The sequence below is a fragment of the Poecilia formosa genome, unplaced genomic scaffold, assembly GCF_000485575.1.
Source record: "Poecilia formosa unplaced genomic scaffold, Poecilia_formosa-5.1.2 Scaffold147, whole genome shotgun sequence".
Taxonomy (NCBI): Eukaryota; Metazoa; Chordata; class Actinopteri; order Cyprinodontiformes; family Poeciliidae; genus Poecilia; species Poecilia formosa.
The window spans coordinates 1338793-1361117 of NW_006800086.1; the positions used below are offsets into that span (position 1 = coordinate 1338793).

At 38.8% G+C, this 22325-nt stretch overlaps 1 protein-coding gene across 1 annotated transcript in view; it reads left to right on the plus strand.

The window, feature by feature from the left end:
- LOC103145823 (nuclear receptor coactivator 3-like) overlaps window positions 1–22325 on the plus strand; it is a 52751-nt gene that overhangs the window by 5928 nt on the left and 24498 nt on the right. The window contains exon 2 of the mRNA XM_016677083.1: window positions 21298–21358. The gene's annotated coding sequence lies outside the window, so the exon portion shown is untranslated. The remainder of the gene's footprint in view (window positions 1–21297; window positions 21359–22325) is intronic.

Below are 22325 nucleotides of genomic sequence, written 5' to 3' on the forward strand. Positions count from 1 at the left end.
ATGGGTTTGATGCTTTCCAAAGATTGGAAAGTAGGGATTGTATGAACTCAAAATAATAATAAGAGGGTAAAAAGTATAGCTATCTCAATGTCACTGCAAATGCAGAGGACTAATAGACTGCAGTATTTGTTGGTTTATATTATTTTAGCTGCCAGATATTCAAACTCTGTTTGCAGGTAATACGCAGAAATATTCATTGGAATATTATTGATAACGTATTTTATTTTTTAGTTTTTGGATCACCTGCCCCTTTCTGATGTCACCCTGGGCAACTGCCCATATCAAAAACTGCCACTGCTGAAGGCAGTTCACTAAGTGAAGCACATTATTTAGAAGAGTTAACAGAAAGCTTTTCTTTCTATTAAATGATGATGATATTCTACTTGCAGTCAATAAAAACACATTTAAAACTAAAATATTACATTAGACCACTTAAACATTTGAATGGAGAAATGTGAGCTTGATAAAGTGTGTGTGTGTGTGTGTTACCTGCTTAAAAGTTAGGGATTTTATTATGGTGTGTAGCATTATCACAATAAATCACTATTCTTATCATGATACTTATTTTTCTTGATGACTCTAAACATTACAATAATCGCCAATATCTTGTTTTAGATATTTAAAACATTTTCACTACTTTTGTGATGCCACATCCTTCTACAAACACCAGTGCGCCTTCATGACTTGAAGATGAACGGCCGGGTAGCTCGTCTTTTGCATGCCTTTTTGATGACTGCCCCGTCTTTGTCGAGTGACTTTTTCTTTTTTTTTTTTGCCTCTGCTTTCTGAATAGATCGCATTCTTTAAATGTTTCATCAGTCCGAGCCTCAGTGTGCCCTAAGAGAAACCGTGCAGCAGAAATAATAGTTTTAGTTTTGAGCGTCCGCCTGTCTGGTCTGTCAATCCATCATGTCATCGTGCGGCGCGACTTCGGTTGAAAATGAATAGCCCGATAGCTGAACGGTGGCTGTGAGAGTGCTCCTGATGTCATGGAGCTGAAAGGACAGCCTGATTGTTTCCCCCCAAGTTGAAATATGACTCCCTGGTCTTGATGCTGCTTCTGTCAGGCACTAGTCCTGGCAGCGCACGGCTAGTCAAAGGGAAGCGGTTTCTGCTGACAGATAAGCTTCCCTAGGGAACTCGCTGTGTCTTCCCACCGTTGGTTGGATTATTACCTTAAACCAAGCGCAGATTAACTTTGTTTCTTGCCGTCGGCTCGCATGTCATATTTACCCAACTCACGTCAAGGTCAGTTGTGCAGCCGTAAGCATCTGAAAAGCGCTGCGAGTCGGTAGGGTGAAACTCAACAGGTTGGTTGGCTTTTTTTTTTTTTTTTTTTTTCCTTTTCTGCCTACCTCTCTGAGGCTAAATATAGAAACAAGACATTCACGTTTCCACTGCTCAACTATTTCGCCGCATTACCCAAAACAAGAGAGTATATGAGGTTGAAACCAACCGAGACCAGAGCCACGGCTTGGTCAGACCCAAGCCAAGCGGGGTTGGTTTGCAGTTTTGACTGTTTTTGAAGTCGCATCTCATTCCTTCCCCTCCACCCCCTGGTAACCTCTCCTTCAACTATGGGGTAAAAAAGTGTTAGGCCAGCTGAGCCATATGTGAGCCGCGCTCGCTCCTATAAACCAAACAGGCAGCCTGAAGCAATCATTGGAGCCAATTCCAGTTTATAACCAGCGAGGAGTTGGAACGGTTCGTACTCGAGTCCTCATCGATTGGATGAGGGGAAACGGTTTATTAGGAAAGGGAGTGTCAACATCATTGTCCCCCCCCCACTACTAACCCCTCCCTTTTTTGCCCTTCCTCTTTAACTTCAACTCCCCCTTTAACTTTGCCACCCCCCTCCCACACCAATCTGAAGAATGCTCGTAAAGCGAGTTCACCTGAACAAGCCAGTGGGGGTGGTGGACCTCTCTGAGTTTGGGTAGTATTGTAAAATGTTAGCAGGGCCTTGTTTGTGTTTTGTTTAGGAGACCCCCTCTTTTTTTTCTTTTTCTTTTTTTTTTATAAGAAAGTGCTTTGGGGAAGGACAGCAGGGCCGGGGGTAAAAAAAATTTGGTTTGTGAGATAACTGCTACCAGATGCTCTCTCTGTCTGTTATTTAACTTAAAGAAAAAGAGCCTGGTGAGCAAGGACAGAAAAAAAGGATTGTATTCTGGATGAACTGTTCTTTGAAATTTTTCTTAACTCTGAAATATCCTTCACACATTAAGTTGTTTTTTTATTCTTTTATTAAATAAGGATTTGAAAAAAGTTTTCTTCATTGAGATTGACAGTTATTGTTACAACTAAGAGTTTCTTCCTATTGGCCCTGTCGCTCCTCACATTGTAAGAATGGGAAATAAGGTCAAGTACAGCCAGTTGAAGAAATGCCTCAGGACGACATGGCTCTTCCAAACTTGGGTTATTGTCTTCTGGAGGTGGTGAAATGTACACTGCCTTACAAAAGTGTTTATATTTTTAATGAAGAGTGCCAAATTACAATAAATAAATAACTTGAATAATTACTTAAATGTCATAAATTCAGAAATAAAATGTTATGTTTGTGTTGGTTAAACATAGTGATTTAATTTTAAAGACTATATTTAATTCATGATTTAATTATTTCATGTTCTTATGCTCAAGCACATCATGGAATAATATAAACGGTCAACTTCACCCATCAAAGTCAGTGGGCGGGACTAGGACAGCTTCTGTAGAGATTCCGATGTTTGATTGGCTGCTTCAAACAGCAGGTCAAGACAACGTCTTCCCAGTTTCCTCTGGGTCAATATTTTCACTGGAAGTGTGAAAATAACTTCAATAAATTGTTGTAATTTATTTACTAGAAACTCTTAGTGAGCCTCTGTCACTCTCGTTTGGTCTGGAATATCTTCAATAAGTTGATGAGAGAGCTCACTGTGGTCCAGCGTGGAGGAAGCTCCGCCCATTAGCTAACACCGGCTAACGCTTTCTTGTGAACTTATTAGAGATACTTCAGACCAAACTAGAGATGTAGAGACCAGAGTTGCTCACCCAGAGCTTGTGGTAAATACATTTCAACTATTTAATTATGTTATTGAAGTTATTGTATATACTTTCCACAGTCATAGCAGACTTGGAAGAAGTTGTCTCGACTTGCTGTTTAAGCAGCTAATCAGATGTCAGGGTTTCTATAGAAGATGGGTTAGAATTAGTTAATCCATAACATGCTTTGGTGCACAGGAATATAAAATTTATTAAGTCATCAACTAATTCTATGTAGTTTTTAAAATGAAATCAATATATTTAATTAAGTCTTATAATTTTATTCTTAATAAATGATTCCCGTCTTCCTGTTTTAAGACGGATAATATGATAAATTATATTATCATAAATATCATAAATATTAAAATATGATATGATAAATTATCATATTTTAAATAAGTACTTCAGTTATCTATTGTAATTTGCCACTCTCCACTCTAAATTTTAACCCAAACCACAACTTATTTGAATTTGTTGCCAGTTTTTATGCAATAAACATGGAAGTAATGAACATAGCATAAAACATGGTCTTGATTATCTTCATAAAGAAAGATCTGTAGAAGTCTGGTGTGTGTGTGTGTGTTTTGTTTTATTTTGGTTTTTTGGACATCCTTTACTCCAGTCGGCCAAAACTTAATTGTACACAACAAATTACCTTCAGAAGTCAAATTTCTGAGTGTGTTTGTTTGGAATTTAAACCTGTTCGAAACAGAGCTGTTCTGTGAAGGACTGAGGTTTGCTTGATAACCGTGATGGATAAACGGCATCATAAAGACCAGGAAGCACAGCAGACAGCTCAGGGACAGGCTGTGGAGATGCTGAAGCAGAGTTAGGTTATTGGATGGATGGATGGATTGATTGATTGATTGATTACCCACATACACTGAAATCCTGAACAAAAACTGAGACTGGAGCAAAGGTACACTTTCCAGCAAAACACTTAGCATACCACCAATGCTAATATTCATGTGTTAGACTGGCCCAGTCAAAGTCCAAACTTGATAACTGCTGTTTGGAAGCTTTCCATCTAGACTTAGGGAACTTTGAGTGAACTGAAAAACGAATTTGTCAGAGAAACAACCCAAAGTAGCTGTAATTACAGCAAAGTATTGACTTAGCATGGCTAAATACAAACACAGATCACACTTTTCAGATGGTTAATTATTTAAAAAATGACATATAAAAACCATGTAAAATTTTCTTTAAGCTCCACTTTTATTAGTGGAGAACTGACACAACTAATAGAATAACCGTTTGCTACAAAACTGCTGGTTGAAAGTTCAAAATATGAAAAAGTTCAAGGAGAATGTTTTTGCTGGGGATAGGTAAAAACCAGTAAGAAAATCACACGAATCGAGACTGTAGACACAGCTCAGGTTTGACGTCGAGCTGAATTAGTTCGAGGGTGTCGGAAAATGTTTCATTTACTGTCCTCAGAATGTCCCGGCGTAAAAACGCTCCCTGGTTTTGTTTACATTTCGTTCCTCCTCCTGCATCTCCAAAATGAAGCATTCAGTTGAATTTCTGTGGCGGCGGGGGTGCGGTCTCTGGCTGAGTCAGGATTTGTATAGCAGCTGCGGTTGGCATAGCGGCGCAGCGGCATGTTTGTAAGAGGATATGTGAGTGTGCAAGCATGGACTGTACGGACACCGTCTCCCGGTTCATCCACAACTCAAACTCTCCTTTCATTTCGGAAACAACCCCAGGGTCGCTGTGACCGTGCAGACATTCGCTCTCAGCTCAGCTCCTTTGTGTCTTTTTTTCTCTCTCTTTTTTTTTTTAATGTTTTTTTAATGTTTTTCTGCAGATTTGCTTTATTGCAGGCTTGAGTTCATAGAAAAGTTAAGCCATAAATGACAGGGGCCTCCACAGCATCATTTAAGGCTCCAGAAGCATTACAGCATGTCAACACAGACGAGGCAATATTTCTCATAATTTACAGCACTCGTTTCTTGATTGGGCTGTTTTTAATTTTCACTCTGGATGAAGTGGAAAATGTAACTCTCTCTCTTCTTCTCACTCTCTCTCTTTTTAAGCTGTTCTTCTGCTTGCCTGGTGAAGTCACCACTGTTGATGAGGCTTGTTGTTACAGCAACCCTCGCATCAAGAGGTTGCTGCTCCGGAGCTCGCTGTTGTCCCCAGAATAGCATAGCAAACATTCGCTTCTTGACATTGCAACATTGCAACGCAACTTGAAGTCATTTTGAGTTAGTAGCAAACAACTCGTCTGACATAAATCTTTTTTTTTTTTTTTTTTTTGGTTTAAGAGGGAGGTGGTCCAGCTTAGCTTTCATAACTGCTTATCGTTACCATTTCCATCAGGCTTATTTTGCTCTACATGTGTGTTTGCTGTTGCCTTGCAGAAAAAACTATTCTTCATAGCAATAATGGAGGAAGTGAGGGTCTCGATGCAATAAGCACCTCTATAAAAGTCTTTTCAAGGTGTCACCTGCGCACTCTGGGTATCCTGTGGAATAGATTTTTTTTTTGTCTTTATTTTTAAGTAAAGGTCATCCAATGCTCACATCTTTGACCTGTTTTGATATTTACAAGTATCCATTTCAGATCAATTATTTTATTATTTCACTTGGTCTTTCCAAAATTTGGGATCATGATCAATACACCCAAACACTAATAGATTGAAACAGACATTTCAGCTGATCCACATTCGTTGTTTAAAACTCTGCTTCACATCACACACAACCACTAAATGAAACCCAGTCCTCAGTCTAAATTATATCATTGGAGCTGTTTACTTATTGAGCTTCTTTTGATTTGAGCTCATTTACCTTTAAGCTACTTTTGATTACAGCGAGGCTATTAAATCAGCAGGTCACTGCCACCTGAAAACGCCATTATTTAAAGAGACAAACGAACCTTATTCATCATCCTGTTGCTATGTTCGTGTATCCGCTGTGTTTTTTTGTTGTTGTTGTTGTGGTAGGGATCCGAAATTTGTTTAGGTTGACGATGCTGTTTAGGTCAGCATCGTTGGTAGGATTTTCACGAAAACACATTTTGCTGGACGATAGATTGTCCAGGAAGTTATTGCGATAAATGATGATATTGTTTTTGAGACCATTTTCAAGTAAGCTTTTGAGATGGCGTATTACCGTTACAATACAAGATCAATAAACTTAAATTTCTTGCGAGCATTTGACATTGGAACTGGAGGACATTTTAAATTTATCCAAAATACATCGACAAACACTCAAAGCAACAGCAATAAAATAGATGCAGAATCCTCTGTAAGCAAAATTGTTCTTCAAAAAAGAAGGCCATTTGAGACCGATGCGCCAGACTGAAGACTTTTATTATCCAGTCTTTGGTAGAAAGGGAGCGAGAGAAAAGAGAAATTGAAATGACAATGATCGAGTTCATTTTTAATTTATTATGCAATTTATTGCTTATTTCTAGATGCCTAACCATCAGGCCATTCAGGAAAATATTTCAATTATAATGAGAAAATTATCTGTTTTATTAATAATTGTAGTGGTTTTTTTCCGCTCAGCTTTATTAGAGATGGTCTGACCAGTTTCAGATGTTTTGCCTGCAGTATTGGCCATTTCTATGTCCAAGAAGTGCATTCAGAGTATTTTAGCCTTCTGATGTAGTTAAAAAATGACTGTGCGCATTTGGTTGAATTGCAAATGTCTGATCATCCTTCAGTCAAATTTTTAGTAGTTTGATCCTCTACTCTTTTAATTCTTATCCTGTCTCTAAATGTGTTTCTTTTTTTTTACGTTCAGGTGGCCTTGGTTAAAATATATAATGTTAGTTGCCACTCTTCCTATCACTTATCATTACGAGCTATGAGGAAGAAGCAACATTTTTGACGTCTTTCAGCAGAAATGGGACATGCACACCGACGGGTTCTGTGGTAGCTGTATTAATAATAAATTAAACTTTAAATGTTTAACTGCATTCTTTCCTAGCACCGTCCCCAACACACATAACTTGCTTCTGAAAAGGCAAAACTAAAAATGTGAATGAAAAGTATAAAGTTTGAAAACTGTCAGGAGTAAGACTGTCTTGTCTTGAGCAGTGTGCTCTGGCTCTGCGTTGTCCTTTGCCTCTTCCCCTCCAAGCGCAAACGGCTCGATTAGAGGTAGGCTTAATCACTCAGCAGATGGAACAGAGTGCGGTGTCACAAAGACAAAAACAAACCCACACTTGGATTATGGCGCGCGCGTGTCTGCTTGTACACGTGCCTTACGAGTGTGTTTGTGTCCAGTCAGTCTTAGCAGCTCTGATTCAAAGCTTAAACACATTCCCAGGAGACGCAGCGTACTCTCTCAAGAGATTCTAGATTCCCAAGTCTTCTGTTGGTAACCCAACATCTGACCTGACCACTCTCTTTATTTGTGTAAAGTATTGTCGATGCAGTAACATGGTTGTTTAAATGGAAAGCAGAACAATGAAAAGTAGGTTTATGTTGCATCTTGGCACAATGAGCCTGGTGTGAGATTCTCACTGTAGGATAACCTTGAGTAAAAATATAACAGTGTATGCAGCAAAAAATGAAAACCAAAATTGAAAACTTAAAAGGAATTTTTCTTTATTCTGCTGCCCAAAGAAAGAATTGATATCTGACAACTTATTGATAATGTTGCCAATGTTTTCTGTGTATCATATTAGTTTGTTATTTTGGCTTTGATGCATATACTGAAGTAAAGATATAGACAAATTTCTATTATATTTAGAAATGTTCTAACAAAGGAAGCATCTGAAAATCTGAGCAGATATTGACATCATGGATGAATGATATATGAGCACTAACATCGGTTTCAGCTGATATTAGTAATGTTTTTAACGCATCAATTCGATAAATAAAACTTGGCAGATATGAGCAACTGATATTTATTTTTGTGTTGTTGCCGTCAGCTTCTGGTTGTTTTTGTTTTTTTCCCCAAAGGTGTCAAAATGGTAGAGAAATATATATCAATATCTGTAAATATTGGTCATCGGCCCCAACAACAATATTAATATCGGATTTCAATATCAGCCTGAATCTTCATATTTGCACATCCATAATTGATATCTGACATAAATATTGCTGTTACGACTGATAACTGATTTTAACCAATATAATATATGTTATATAGATTTTACTACAACTGTTCGATGACTTCACCACTGTGTATCTGCTTCAGTTAAACTCCCCACAATCCTTTGCTCCCAGTTTTATTTATCGGATCGATACAGATATGTTAAGAAATGACTTTTATCGTCTGACATTGATGTTGGTGACAGTATATCGTTCACACCTGATTCTAATCCTTTTCTTAGGAGTGCACCAATAAATTGGCACTGGTTTTGTTCATTTTGGGAGACTGGCTGATGCGTAAGTGTGAAACTGCCCTTAATTATCTCCTGCCCACTAGATCACCTCTGTACATGTGTGGTTCAAAATAGACACTTCATTGTTGCCAGCTTAGCAACTTTGTCACTATATTTAGTAGGGCTGTATAAATAAATCGATTTGGCGATATATATCGATATTTTCCGCCCTAGGAAAGTATTGATTTTTCATCCGCGAGTATCGATCCGTTAAACCATAGGGGTCCATAGCCTGACAGCTCTTTTTAACGTCTAGTCTGTTACGCCGTGGCAGCAAGACTCCGCCTCCCTCAGTCTAATTTTCAACTCGAGTTTAAAGTGCACATTATAAACTACACACCAGTTTTTAAATTGTGTTAATAGGCCAAGTATAACCGGAGTTATGCTAAAATTAGTAAACCATATTTTTCCGAATGTCAGAGAAATGTCAAAAGCGCCGCCATTCCCCGGCTGTTCCGGTTATGTGAGAGGGAATGAGCTTCCAAACGTACAAAACGAAACGAAACATTAGATTCCTGTGTTTTTGGAAATGTAAAATCTTCAATAAATAACAATGGGCTGTATTTTGTTGCTGAGGAACGAAGTAAAGTTGCGCAAGTAACCGTGAAGGAGAAGCGGAAAGGAGTAGCGGCGCGAACGGAGCAGCTGCAAAAGCAGTGAAATCGCGAAATTAATGCAAATTTTGACTGGTAGCATTCACTTCGTAATTAGTTTTTAGCTTAGCGGTTTCTGCTCTGTATATAAAGGATTACCTGAAGAATGAACATGGTTGATAACATCCGGGNTGGTGATCGGTGCACCCCTACTTTTGTCGCTATGGAGACTGGGAACAAAGCTGATTCTAATTGTTTAAGTGGTCAAGCTATTGGTTCATTTAGGTCAGAGGTCAACATCCTGAGGCTCCAGAGTCTCTGACTCTTTGGAGCTTCAACTGTGGCTTTGTTTAAAATTGATAACTGCTGATTTTTAGTTATAAGTCGAGTTACAAATATAGGTTTTAGCAGGGGTTTTTTTTTAATTATTATTATTTTCATTGAATTTCCTCTACAGAATTATTCTAAAAGTACCAGAAATAAAAATTTGGATATGTTTTCTGTTATCAGATTGGAAACTTTTCATTTTTTATTTTTCAAAAAAACATATTTTTACACAAAATGTACCCATACTCATCCAAAAGTTTTATGTTTTCTTTATTTAACACTAGGCCTGTCATGATAACAAATTTTGCTGGATGATGTATTGTTCCAGAAGTCATTGCGATAAACGATTGTTTTGAGACGATTCTTAAGTGATTTTTACGGCAATGGCAAAATAATAATGCAAGAGCACATTCTAAAATATCAGTAAATCTTAAACCAAAAAATAAACAAAAAACAAATAAAATGAATTTTGAAGTCTTATAAATAAAATGTTCTTTCAAAAAAAAAAAAAAAATGCTTGTTGACACCAAAGCACAAACTGAGGACATCCAGTTTTTGGCAAAAAGAGAGAGAAAAAAAGAGATAAATTATGCCAATGGAAATTATTGAGTTTGTTTTAATTTACCATGTGATTAATTGATTCATTGATTATTGTGACAGGCCTATCTTTAGTTCTTCAAAAAAAAGACAACAAATTTACTAAATCAAAAATTAGAAGTTTTTTTTTTTTTAAGACCATGTGACATTTCAGAGGTTGTCTCTCTCTTTTTTTTTTTTTTAATCATCGTGTCTCAACCACTTTCTCTCTAGTAGCTAAGCTGTAGATCAGATGATGGCATGTAAAGGACAGTGACGTTCATCCAAGCAGATTTTTAATGCAAGGTGCCAGAAATATCACATTCTGCCAGATATTTAATTCAATCTGTCCTTTTTGTCGTTACTCTCAGAGGGAAGGAAAGGTGCAGTAGCGCTCCTTACTTCAGTTGATTGGCAGTATGCAGCAACAGCTGGGGGAGGGGCAGCGCTGTTGCTTAATCTGTTAATTTTTAAACTCTTTGTATAGAGTGATGCTTGTAAAATTGGCCCAGTTGGAATGGAAACCAGCTAAAATGCTGTCATTCCTTATGTAACGGGCTGTAAAACGTCCGCACGTGACCAGTAGAATTTTCCATACGTTTTCTCCTCCTTGGCGTTTCGAAAAAAGTGCAAAAATCTCCCATGGCCCGGCGAGAGCCAGCGGGACACGAAAGCCGCTTTTCAGCTGCTGCGCTCTGTTTCCCCTTATAACTCGATTGTGGATTCTGTTTCACCTAGGCTCTGTCAACACATGAAACCGGCCAGTTGAAAGAAAAGAAAAGGAGTAGTACGGGGAGGGGGGAGCGGGGAGCTGGGAGGGGCCGAAGTTGTGAAACTGGCGTCAGACCATCTTTTGAGTGGAATTCTTTGCCGGGGTCAGAGTTCAGGCGCTGCAGTGTTGGCGCTGTGATTGGCTGAGGAAAGGTGAAATGAAAACCACGGTAAACTTTTGACCCTGGCGCAGCGGCACTGCAGGAACGCCCAGGCTCTGCTCCGGCATGGTGGAACAGAGCCCGCTCTCTTCCTGTGTTTACTCCACCAATCCAACAGGGACGGAGGGGAGAACAGGAGGAAGAGAAAAGGGGGAGGGGAAAAGAGAAAGGCACAAGCGAGGAGAGAAGAGAAGAGAGGAAGGGGGGGCGGGGGGGAAAACTATCACAGTAGCTCAGCTAAAACGTGTACAAAACAGAATCCTTTTGTTTCTCTGCTCCACAGCTAAAAATATTTTCAGTTTAATTGCAGCGGCTGAAAATGTGTTTGCACCTCCACGAGATTTGTTGGATCACTGCAGCTGCTGTAGTTGCTAAAAGAGGAAGGCTGTATGTTATCAGAGCGGGCAGCTTGGAGGCTGATCAGACCCGGGCTCCTCCGATAAAAGGCCGTTTCCCCATTGATTAATGAACTCATTTCCATAATATTAGCTTTGTGCCATCACAGCACACTGCATTTTTCTTTTTTTAGTTATTGTTTTGTTTTGGTCTACTTTGGATGGTAGCCTTCACGTCCCCTATACATCCCAGCGTGTCAAGCTTGTGTAAAAGGATTGTTAGAAATTTAGCTTTACAGTTGTGTTGAGTTAGCAAGGTAAACCTGCAGTGTTGTTTGCCCCATTTCGTTCTCTTCTTTTGTTTCTTGTTGTTGATTTTAACGATGGATAGTTGGCAGTGCACATGTGGCACACTCTTAGACACGCTATGAAGAATCTGCAATGTCTCTGTTTTCGCCTTCGTTTTATTTTCCCTAGGTTTTCCACACCTTGCAGTTTGTGGGAGTGGAAAAAAAACAAAAACAAAAACGGAGAAATGCAAAGCAGGCTGTCAAAGCCTTGTGTGTGTTCAGCAAGGTGGGGAAGGTGCTTTTTTTTTTTTTTTTAAGAGGAAGCAAGAGTCTTAGGAAGACGCTTTCTTTACTTTGAAGTACATCTTCTGTCTCGCCACATTTTTCTAGAAATCACTAACAAATTTCCTTCTTATTCATATTGTCTGTAGTTTTTCTACAATTGGCTTTAGTTGTGTTTCTTGGTGGCTAATCGCTCTACACTCCCATCCTCTTCTTACATTCGCGTCACAGGCTTAGCTTTAAGTGAAACTCGATTCCCATAGCTCCCAACGTCTGCAAAAGTCACTCAGCCATGCCTCTGAATATAGGCTTTTACTTTTACGCAGCTTTTGTAAAGATCTTTTTAAAAAGTTGTCTTTATTTTGTGTAGGGCTGCAGCTAACGATTGTTTTAGTATTCGATTAATCTACCGATTATTCTGACGATTTATCGATTAGTCGGACAGAAAAAATGCCACATTCTGCAGAATTTACATTTAAAGCCTTTTATATAATTTTAGAAATACATTAGAAGATGCACATAATTCAATTCCCTTTTTAGATAAATAAAAATAAATTTAACTGCCTAAAATGCAATTACATACCATTTCTTTAATAAATCAGTCAGCAGGTGAAGCTAAAACCATGCCACTTGTGGAGTTTTGGCTTAAACATATTTACAGACATATTAAATGCATATTATATATATTTTGAACAGTTTTGGCTTAATTACTGCACTGAATATTTTTTTCAGGAAAAAGCTCTTTTTTTCGTTTGAATACTCTCCTTAGCGATTAATCAGTTACTAAATTACTAGTTGATTATTTTGCTAACCAGTTAATCACGATTAATCCGATTAATTGTTTAAGTGCTAATTTTGTGATACTTCACCACACAGGTGTGTTTTTTTTTTCTGTTTCATTTCATGTGTTGTTCAAAATGTAAAGAAGGAGAAATGTTGTTCTATATTCTCAGTCACACCATAAGCAAATAAATGCTCAGATATGCTGACATTTAATCTCTGCTTTGTCTTTGTAAGTGACAGCCTTGGCATTTAGTCACGTCCCTTACTGTCTGAATGATTCATTACCAGAAGAATCCCTAAAATGTAAAGATGATGCGTCAACAATAGATGCTTGATGTGACCATTTGAAAATTACTATAAAAAACAAAACCCAATGTTGGGCGACTAAATGTTTTTCTTCATCATATCATTTAGTTCAGTTTACTGTAGTGACCAATTACTGTTTTTCCATGACAAAGTCTTAAGTCAGAGATTATAAAGGTTAAGAACAAAAACAACTTCATAAGTGGTCTACCTGGAAAATCGGGTGATGAAGCTGACGTCATCCTGATGCATTTCAGAAACTCCTCAAGCCGTCAAGCTTTCTGTGAAACATAAAGCTTTATCTAAAGCAAAAAACATGACATAAAAGTCCCTGAAAAAGCTAGACGTTATGCATTTTATAGTATACTATGCACGTTTACTCATGTTTATTAGTGTTTTTGAGATTTAGTTAAAAATGTTGACACTGTTCCTTTCCTTTGCCCTTTCAGCTTTTTTTTTTTTTTTTGCCATTTAATAGTTTTTCCATTTACTCAGATTTGTCATGCAAACATTTAGACTCTCCAACAAAGCAACATTTGTAATTTCTCTCTAGTTTTTCTGTGGTTATTAAAAGTAGGATCGGCAGGAAAAACAACCTAATCTGCTGCCACAACAGGTACGGCTTCTGCAGTATCTTGGCTTGCAATTATATGTCGTTCTGCAGTTGTGGCTGACTTTGACTAAAATAGTTGTTGGTATATGTCAATTACATTTTAGATCTCATTGAGCTTGAAATCACTCTGCATTCATTAATCTTAAAAGAACAAACGTTTGTTTCCCAAGTTTAAATATACTTTCTCTTAATTATATATTTTAAAGAGCAGAGAGCTTCTTTTTTTTGCCCCAAAAAAGGTAAAAATGTATGTATTGAACAACACAGTCATACATAAACTTGTCAACAACAACATTTAGATGTTACTCTTGTCTTATTTGTTTAATTAGTGGTCGGGTTTTCTTCTGATATAATCTTCATCTGAAACATCCAGAGTAATATTTGGTCAGGTTCATATGGCTACAAAAAAAATGTGCTGTAAACTTCATCTCACTTCCACAGAGGATCTTTGCCAGTCTAGAAGCACGCTAACGCTAGCTTGTTTCCTTGCCATATCTGTGTAACTCTGCTGATTCATTTGATGTTTTCCTGAGGTTGAGGTGAATTTAAGGTGACCGAAGACACGGGCAGACATTTCTACTGGTTAATTAAATTATAGAAAATTGGTTTCCATCTGTGACTTTCCTGTTACTGACCTACACTAACCCTAACCATAGCCCTTTCCCCAAAATTGTTTTTTTTTTTTGTTTTTTTTTTTTTAGATAAAACCCACATCTGTGAGCTCTCATCCTCATATTAACAAATTCCGCATTGTTCGGAGTTTTGCAGCAGACACTGTGTCTTCTCCAGTTTGCAGCTGGTTGGATGCATATCATCCACTGACAAGGACCCAATTCCTTTCAGACACACAGAGGGAAGAAAAAAAAGAAAACTCTGACAAGGCCATATAATTCACTCCTCTGTCTTGTTGCAATGCAATTCAGTGATTTATCAGGATAAAGTATAATATTAGCCAAATGAGCTAACTTAATAAAATAATGACCTTCCTTGTCTAGCAGTGCACTTTTGTTGGACATGACTTGTAACAAAAGAAAAAACACCAGTGAGGCTTATTGCTGCCCAGCAGCAAGCAGATGTACTCAACAATCATCAGCTTCTCAGCAGTGAGCAATAAACAGCATTTTCTATTTTATTCATAACAAAACATAAAATTACCCTTCACAAAGTTTTTTTTTTACATGATGTTTTGCTGTATAAGTTCTTAAACATTCACTTCTATTGTAAACTAGCAACAGAATTACTATTACAAAGTAACTATATTGACAATGAGGAAGTTCAACTGTGCTAAGAATTTAATATCTAGACTCCAAAATATCAAGGGGATGTATAAACCCTCGTCCTCAGTAGCACTGTAAGGTAAATGACACCTGTAATTGTTTTGAAACAAGCGTTCCTCATAGTTTTTGAAGCTACTCCTCCGAGACAAGTCAGATTCAGGCTCCGGTAACGCTGTGGAAAAATTCATTTTTACCACATCTACCATCTTTGACTTGTTCTTCCCGTTTGTGGCGCATGTCCTACCTATCCTCCGCCTCGTCCTCCTCCTCCTCTTGCACCAGTTATTCTCTGCTTTCCAACAAAAGATACACATCACTAGAGGAAAACCCCATGAGCAGACATAATTTTGTGCGTCGTATTTCTAAATCGGTGTAGTCATTTTTCTACCAGTGGCAGGACGCGGAAACTGAAGAGTTTCAGTTGAATCTGCGAAACTGCATCTTATCGCGGTTGCGCTGCTGATGCACGCTCATCTTGCACGTGTGTGTGTATAAATGAACATCCCCAGTGAATACCCATAACATTCCAGAAGCACGTGGAACACAGAATGTGGCAAAAATAATTATACTAATAGGACCAGACCTTGAACATTAATCCGTCCTTGTGCTTAACAAACACAACAATGTGGACCACTAAAGCTACAGCAGATTCAGAGTGGTTGTCCGTTGTGTTTGTCGACTTATAAATTAAAGATTTAAGACAACAGCAGACTGTATAACAACACAACTGAGATTAATTTAGATCACTTCTATGTGAATGATTCAGATAGCCGCATAAGATTCAGTGGGAAAGCTATTATCATCTTGCCTATTACTCAGAATTGCTTCTTCTAAAATTTTAAATTCAAGTCCATTTTAAATTAGCCATGTTTATTCCTTCATTAATTCATGAACATAAAACCATTGACTTTCTCCTTATTTGTTAAAACTGGATCCGCTTTTGTTCCCGTTAGAGAACGTTCAGTCATTCTCAAAGTCTGAAGCACCGTTCTGCTTTTAGTCCGTAACAGTCCTGCATATTGGTCCCTATTTATTGTACGATTAGTAAAGTTAAAGATGATAGCCGTGCAAATATAACTCCAACAAGTCGGGCCGACCAACGGAAACTCAACGTTGCTGTTTGGCTTCAGCAGAACCTGGAATCAAAGTAAAAATGTTGCTGCTAGCCAAGGTGGAGGCTGGGGGTTTGTGGAGGCCCTTTGTTCAGAGTCTGGATGGTTTTATGTTCCGCAGAAGGTGGAGAAGTTCTTTGAAGAAAAGAGGAAGTCATTCTTTTCTTTTGTTGGGTTTTTGCACTTGATCTCTCAGACTCCAGTTAGCGCCTTTTTTTGTTGTTGTTGCTTTATTACCTTGTCTGGGTTCTCCCTGTGTGTGGTGGTGGTTGTGGTAAATACATGATACTAGACTATTAAAGTAGGTCAGATGGCTTATAATTTAGTATGGGCTGCTAATATACCGTTGTTTTGGGGTATAATTTTTAAAAGAAAGATCTTAATACGTAAGCCGAACGTTCATTCTTGAGGGGATTGAGTCATATATATGTGTTCCCCAGTTTGTGTGATCTTTGTTTTGGGTGGGCCAGTGTTTATTGTTGGGCCTGCCACTCTTTGTCCTGGGGAAGCTCAGATTGCAGGCTTTATTTGAGGCTCTTCAGGAATGTCCTTCTTTCTATTCTCGTCCTGACTGACTCAAACTCTTGCTGCTCTGGCCTTTGGCCAAATGACTAAAAATCAAATTGGACCATTTTGTAACAATATCTTGACGTGCAGCATCTGAATTTTTTTCATCCTTGTCAGGTTAAGAGAAATACCGATGCCGTGTAGACCTTAAAAACAGCAAGTTTGCGACTGTATGTTAACCTGCTAGCTGTCAAGCTGGGCCAAAAATACTGGCTAGCTAATACATTTGGCTGATTGCTATTTGTTGAATTGCAAATATTTTAGCACCCAAATGATGTCTAGTGGTTTACCAATCTGCTTGCTGCTCAAAAAATAATGAGCTCCAGGTGAGTCAGTAATGCTCTCGGCATGCAGCCCCTTTGAAACCAGCCAAGGCACCAAACGGCATTGGTCTGTCTCTACACTTGGATATTTGAAATCAATTAAAAAACAAGTACAAAAGTTGTAAGACTTGGTTTACAATTTGACCACCCAGTCAGTGTAGTAATGGAAAACCAAGGCACAAAATCTTTTGGAAGAAGTGTTGAACCAAAAAAGCAACCACGAGCCAAGAAAAAAGACGAAACCTCTTGTCAAAGAAAGCTCCCGTATGAAGTTGTATCAAAATACATGTAAATAAAAACGGTTACCTGGATGGAATTGGAAACACTAAGTTGCATGGTCAATAAAGGGTTTAAATAGGAGTATTTAATATATTTTCTCAGTTGTTAGAGCCATCTCTCTGTTGTAACAAGCTAACTCTGACGGCTAAGCCTAGAAAACGTACAGCACAACTTGCTTGGCATGGCACCAATCTGCTGTGATCTAAATGCACATGTTAGCGTAATGTAGCAGAGCTCATATGCAAAATTCTTAGAATCGATTTTTACTGTCACAGATTCCACTGAAGTGATGAAAAACCAGTCGGTACCTGCTAAATTCAAGTTTTCCTTATTTTTTTTCACTGCGTGTAGTGTAGACTAGACAAATCCCAGGTGTCACCTTCACTATGTTCTTTAGAGTTTTAACTTTTAGTTTAGTGTACCGAGTTCACTTTTACTTTGAAATCTGACCTATTCCAGCTTTGACCAATTCTGACTTATTTTTCCAAGGTGTGTAACACAAATTAAGCTTCACGAGCACTTGTGATGGAGGCACTAGTTTTTAAATTTAGCAGAAATTTACAAAATGTTTCCAATTTTTCCATCAAAACATTTATCCATATATCTTTATTATAATTTTTATTAATCTAAAATGTTTATAGACTAAAAAGAGCAACGCTTTTTGTCAGATTTCTCGGTGTCAATCACAAATGATGGCTGATTAGTGGAAGGTTGGTCGGACCGGTTTTACCGGTGTTGATGAACTTTGCTGCCGGTTCTGTTGGTGTGCACAGTTGTCCACTGTTTTGCTGAGTCATCGTACTGTAAATCGTCCCACTCAGAAAACTGCTGCTTCCTCAAGCCTCGAAGGAAAAAAAAACAAAACAGTGTTATGACCTACAAGTAGCTACATTTTACTGAAATGACACACTGCGATATTTATGTATTTATGTGGGAAATAATCTGAAGCTTCTTTGGTCAGAAATGAAACCGTCTGATTCGATGTTTTTGGAGCGGTATCAAGCAGCAAAGACACAGATCACCTGTTGGAGAAGTCCAATCTAAAAAGGATTGCTTTGTTGCTCGGTATGCATGAATTATGACGCAAATTTAAACATTTTCATGTTTTGCTCTCTAAATGAGAGGACCCGATATTCCAAACGGCTGCTTTTGTACAAGACGTAATAATCTACAGTAGGATGAGATTCTATCAGTAAATTAAATGTTTTTCACGTTCTGTGGTATTTCAATATAGCAGCTTCAGTTTCCTTATTAAGGTGGTTTTCTTGAATAGCATTGAGCCCAGTGCAGTGTCTCCTTTCTCTGCCCCTCCCCCTACCTGTCTCTCCCTCCTCCCTCCTGTCTTTTTTTTTTCTAATTCTAACCAGTCAGCTTGACTCCTCCTCTCCCTCCTGCGCTGCATAATCACACAGTGCTTAAACCTCCTGGTCTGAATTACACTTTAGTTCTAGAGCTTACTAATGCATGTTGACTGCGTGTCTCTGCCAGGACACTAAAATAACATCACTGATCAAAATAAGTAATAATGTGTGTGAGTACGAACCAAATAGTCTTTGGACAGATGATAGAAAGGGAGTGGAAAAAGGGGGAGTGTGATGCTTTTTCTGTGTTTTTTTTTTTTTTTTAATTATTCAACAGCAGCATTAGCTCGGTTGCAGTCTTGTGTTTAGGGTTGATGTGATCAGTGGTCTGTGGTTGGTCGGGGGGGGGAGGGAATCACACTTACACACACACACGCACACGCACACACACACAAACACTGAGGGTGGGAGCAGCTTGTAATTCACACTCCATCTGGCTACGATGGCTGCGAGGTGAATATCGAGGCTAAAACCAAATGGTTACGTCACGAGGATTTTTTTTCCTCTCTTTTTGGTTCCTACTGTAATTTATATATAGCTGCTACTTTGGTAGGAAAGTTAAAAGGTCATTGTCTTATTTTTGAACTTGCATTGTTAAAGTGACTATTGTAGGCATATTTTTAGAGCTCTGCCTGCAGGTCAAAATTATTCAAGTTCATGATGAAACCCAACTATTCTGGTTTCACCTAAGGTTTAAAACAACAACCCAAAGCGAAGATGTATATTGTGGATTTTGCGTGCCATTTTATGATCTTTGTTCTTTAGAAAAAAGCTTGAACCTACTGATCTAAGCTAATGCAGATTTTGTCTCGATAAATATAATTTGAAAACAGAATTGAACATATTTTCCTAGGCGTCCTTCGGTAAGCAGTCATTAATTATTTAGATTTGGAGCAGAGGGGATGCCATTCCATTTGTGGGAAAGAGCGGCCGCTGATTAAACCGGGTTTTACTTTGGTAGAACAGACGAAAGATGAGTGTTGACATTTTTAAAGTAAGTTAATTCCACTCAATTCAGAAATACTTCATTTAATCCCAAAGAGAGAGTAAATAATTGAGCGTAGTTGGTAAATGTAGCATTCTATATTAGCAGCCTTTGTACTTTGCAGCACTAGATTTGCGAGAACAAAAATGCTCTCTTTGTGTATTGTAGAGAATTATAAAGCTTTACCTTAACTCCAGAATGTTCCTTAACAGGTTGAAAGGTCAAACGGATAATACAGAGCAACTTTAACCTCATCTTCCTTTCTGTTTACATCTAGATACAGATTTATATTGAGTCTTCTTCCCTCATTTAACTGTATGAAGTGGAGAATTGACTGACAGGGAGAGAAAATCTTTTTTTTTTTTTTAAATCTTCCAATGGATCATAATAGATAAGGTCTGATTATGTTGATAACTGACCAGTTCTGGTCACTAGCTGATTTCCTGGCGCATCTATAATCGAGTGACACCAGTTTGGGATGCACATTTTATGCCATCACTTGCAGCACTTGGCTTTCAACTTTAAAGAGCAACTTAACCCCAAATCAACTTTTTTCCACAGATAAACTGTGTGAATTGGTCCTTGCGGGCGCTATCTTTACTTTTTCTATGCAAATTTTTGCGTAAGCTTGTTTAATTCTGCAATATTTGATCTAAAATTGTCTTAGTGCTGCCCTCCTCAGGCTCAAGGGTGACTACTGCGGTTGAACTTTCCTATCCCATACAAACGCTACAGCTTAGTCGATGTCAGCGTTGAGACTAGCTACCGTGCGTAGGAAGCAGAAGGTGCTCACGGCAGCATTCGCTTCTCGCTCAGTCAGGACCGTACCTGCAGAGCAGTTGGTGAACGTTCTTCTCCAACAACAGAGAAGAAAGACGCTAGATTTGTCGCTGGTTGCTTATTTTGGGGGAAGAAAAATAGCTAGAGGGGTTTGAAAAGTCCTGCAGGGTCTAAGTTGGCAACAGTGGTGTCCCTCGTCTTGACCACAACCTTCTCCTCTCGTCCCCACATTTGGCAGGGAATGTTCTGTGGCCCCGCCCACTTTGGGATTTTTCAAAAAACTGTATGCTTACACTTTTACTATGAGATTAGTTACACTTCAAGGCTCTTATAAAATAAAATATTTCATTTGTTATAGTACTCTTTAATGTTCTAACTTTGTTATAGAGTCAAAAATTTCCAGAGAAAGTCTAATGTTGATGTTTTGATAATCATCAAAGCAGATAACTACCAGCTGTTTTTGGCAGCTAAATCTTAAAAGTAGTTTTGTTTTTATGTTAAACTGATGAGGGCCAGTCATCAGCCAATAGGAATCACAATGCATTGTGAAAGTATGAACATTTACAAATAGTCATTAGTGACGCTACAGCCGCACGTTTCAGTTTGTTTCATTGGGATAGACTTGCACAAACTTGCACCTAATTAACAAATGGAAGCAAAACAAATTTTTGTAAATGATTTAAAAATAAAAATATCTGTGTAGCCTCACTTTGATGCACCTTAATAAAATTCACCTTAACTAAATGCATTTTGGCTCTGGGCACCTAACTGGTAAGTAAGAATGTATCCGTATGCAATTTAACCCCACAGGCAAAATAATGCAGCTATTTAAATGCACTAAAGTTTATGGTTTCTTTACAGGACAGCATGTGTGAGAACTGTAGGGGTTTAGATCCGTTTTCAGTGCACTTTACATTAGGCAGGAGTACTGGTCAGGAATGGCAGGGAAGCAGACTGATAAAGAGAATATGTAAATGGGGTGGATGGGTGGCAGCATTTCCAGGAAAGGGAAGTGATGACGCTGTGGAACACACTGAGGGGAGAACGCAAACAGGATGCTATCTGCTGCGACTTCCTGTGCAATTTTAGAAATGAGCGCTTTCCCATGAATCTCTGAATGGATAAATAAATGAGGAGCTGCAGCCCTGCTGACGTGCTGAGGCACCCAGGCCTTCGCATAGCGCCACAGTTCATGACTTTAATCTGTTCTTCTGTTCTCAGGAGATGTTGAGAAGTGACGCAGGCCCTGAGTGGAGTTTGACTGGGGCTCATTCTGCCTGAGGTGAGCCTGTAGTCAGTACTGAACCGAGCAAATCACCCACCTCTGATCTCAGCCCCTGGTGGGGCAATCCATGAGAGTTTCAAAACATTTTGATCATCCACTCGTTATCTGCAGCAGATTTGTGTTTACCTGAAACTTGTCATGCAGCAGGTTTTATTCTCGTTAGGTTAAAAACAAAACAAAACAAAAAAAGTTGCTGCCATCTTATTAAGTCTGTTTAGACCTAGTTGAAGTTTTTTCGTGCGCCGTCTCTCTTTCTCTCGAGGCTGCAAATTGATCTATTTTCTCGTCAAACGATCTCCTAAACAAGATCCCGTGACTGAACTTGTTTCATAAACCTAACCCTGTTTTCAAAGTCCGCTTCCTTATAGCGCCGCTCCGGAACGCTCGCCATCAAAGCCCGAACGCGTGAGCCTGACCGAGGGCTGTTGTCATCTCTTTCTGCCGCTGCAGAGGTGAAACCAGGAAGGGAGAAGATCGGCGGGTTGAGGGGCGGAAAGCAGGGCAGCCGAGAGTCGCAGACAAAAACACGACAAGCACTTTTAGAGAGAAAGAGAGAGAGGTGGGGGGCGCTGAAAGGTAGACGAGACGCGCAGCAGGAGATGCAGATTTATGACGGGGAACACACGTCTGACAGACTTGGTGTAGTTGTTGTATTTGGAGCACTGGTAGGTGACTGGGCGGCATGTCCTAGCCTGCAAATGCAGAGCTGGCGTTGCATAATAGTTCCTAACCATCCTACAGTATTCCTCTCCGGAATGAGCTCACTCAGTGTGGACGGAAAGAAATCCACCTTTGGAAGGTTTTCTTTCTTTTTTTTTTTTTTTATGTCGAATGATCCGTTTGTAAAGTGACACGCAACAACCCTGCACTGAAAAAACACAGAATCTTGCAGAGTATTTTTGTTTACTTTCTATAAGAAACATATAGGAGCTTGGTTTAACTCAAGTGAAACAATCAAGAATAA